Raw genomic sequence first — 2577 nt, 5'->3', positions numbered from 1 at the left:
AATGTTCCGGCTGGAGACGTGTTCCTCGAACGTTCAACCAATCAGACGAAAGGTCAGCTTCTGAAGGATCACGGGTAACTTTCAATATGGCGATGGCTCTCTCACTGTGAAGTGATGGACGGTGGAAATAGATGCCGATTTAATTATTGCTGTTTTGTTGTAATACAACTGCCTGAGTCATTTTTTAAATGTGTATATATTCATTAAATATATAATCGTGGAAATTTCAGAGTTGACAGTATTTTACGACGTTCTTGCATTTCGGATTTGTTTACAAATTGTTGGTAGCCAAAAGTTCGCCAAATTTGTCGTATTTCGTGCTGATCGTGTATTATAACACTGTTATATAATAGAATTTTATTTTTTAAATTTAAGTTGAATAATTTTTTTAAATCCGTTTGTATATGCGCAGCTTTTCTCCTAATTACTTATCTTTTAAATTGTTAACTGCATAATCAGTGACACATTTTAAACAGCATAAAAGATGCATAAAAAAGAAAAGCATAGCTTATGTAATAATGAGAATACTCATTAAATTTGGGCCCACCAGCGGCCGAGCGGTAAAGACGCTGAACACTGGTAGTTCGGTCTGAGGTTCGAATCCCGCGAACGGGCTGGCTGCATGGGCGTTTTCGTGGTTTTCCCCATGTGTAACGTGTATACGAGCCAGTTTCCCTTAGAAAGTCCTCCACGAAAGGCATCCCTCCCTTTAGGCAGATAACCCTCGTGTGCTTTGCAATAATTAAATACACCAACACCATTAAATTTGTCTATTATTTTCATGTTATTAATGAAATACTTTTTGGATTATAAATACATTAGAAACTATACTTTTATTGTAAATGCTACATATTGAAACATTGAAAATTTATGGATTTATTATTATGCATGATGAAAAACATTTGTATATACATTCATTAATATAAATCTTATTCATTACATTAATACTAATAAATATATATTAACAACTTCTAAAACATCGCATCTCTCTATCTGTATGTAAATATATGACTTATTAGATGTGTATATATTTGTATGTATGAATACAAAAATGAACATTGCCAAGAAGTTTATTTGAAGTTACTTTTAATTCAGATAACGATTATGTAATTGGCAGCAACTATAGTTATCAGTTCTTTGCAAATTATTATGGGTATGTAATAATCAGTTGAAAAATAATTGATGAGTATTTGAGTACTAAAGAGTGTACACATTTTGTTATTGGGTTAATTCATAATTATATCATACGTATGATCTACGTAATAAAAACATGACTAATAAATAATAAGAAATGTAACAGCTGTGCATTTATAACATTTGATTACTTAAAACAGCGCACAACTGATTATCACCTTCATGTCTGTTTACATAATGAATTGCACTTTCCAATTAAGTGCACGGGAATACTAGTAACCGAAGCGTCGTTGAACACTGGTAGTTCTGTCTCAGGTTAGAATGCCGCGAACGGGCTGGCTACATGACGTTTCCTTGGTTTGCCCCATTTGTAACTGGTTTACGAGCCAGTTTTAAAAAATCTTCTTCAAAGGGATCCCTCCTGTTGTTATCCCTCGAGGCTTTGCAGTAATCACATAAAACCAACTGATCCCACCAGCGGCCGAGCGGTAAAGTCGCTGAACACTGGTAGTTCGGTCCGAGGTTCGAATCCCGCGAACGGGCTGGCTGCATGGACGCTTTCGTGGTTTTCCCCATGTGTAACGTGTATACGAGCCAGTTTCCCTTAGAAAGTCCTCCCCGAAGGCATCCCTTTCCTTAGGCAGATAGCCCTAGTGTGCTTTGCTGTAATCTCAATAAACCAAACCATGAAACAAACTCATGATGTGAACACCTAATTTCTAGAGTTGGTATAATTAATGTGTTTTAGGTATATTAACGAGTGTTCTATGGGACAGTAAACAACTCGCACATGTTTGATTGCTCTTGTATTCATATGCTTTATTTGATCTTCATTTTGCTGAATAGTATCTGCTGGCTGTGAGGAGGTAAATATCAGCCATATAGATTTTTGTCATTTGAATGGACAGAACAGTAATTATGAGCCATAAAGTTAGTCAGAAAATGCTTTCACCAGGTCACAAATTTTCCAGTGAGCCATCAAATTTTCATTGAAATGCAGACAACAGAAAATACACATAAGCGATGTGTGATAAATAGACTTATCCAGCACATGTTTTTAAACTATTCTTAGTGTATACAGAATTTGGCTATTACTGATGTAATTGATTGCTATAACCAGAAGTGTATTTATCTGTTACATGAAGTGCCAGAGTGGAGATCAAAGTGATTAACTTGATAGCAATCACCTTTCTGTTATCTTCCATTACTAACAATAAAGTTTAAAACGAAAAGCGTGTGAGCGATACAAAACAATACGAAGAAGCGAATGTGACTTGAAAGGAAACATCACTTTCGCCAATCTGAGCGATAACTGATTCTTGTTTGGCTTTCAGCCTGTTTGCCAAGTGAAGATGGTAACCCTATTTCGCCAAAGGCCGTTTCTCAGAACTGTTGCTACAAACGTTTTGTCCCGGCAACAAACAGCTAATGTGATAGTGTCCC

The sequence above is a fragment of the Stegodyphus dumicola genome, chromosome 1, assembly GCF_044657685.1.
Source record: "Stegodyphus dumicola isolate Sdum_Otavi_A_Nest chromosome 1, ASM4465768v1".
In the NCBI taxonomy this organism is placed as follows: domain Eukaryota; kingdom Metazoa; phylum Arthropoda; class Arachnida; order Araneae; family Eresidae; genus Stegodyphus; species Stegodyphus dumicola.
This window is presented reverse-complemented; position numbering follows the sequence as displayed.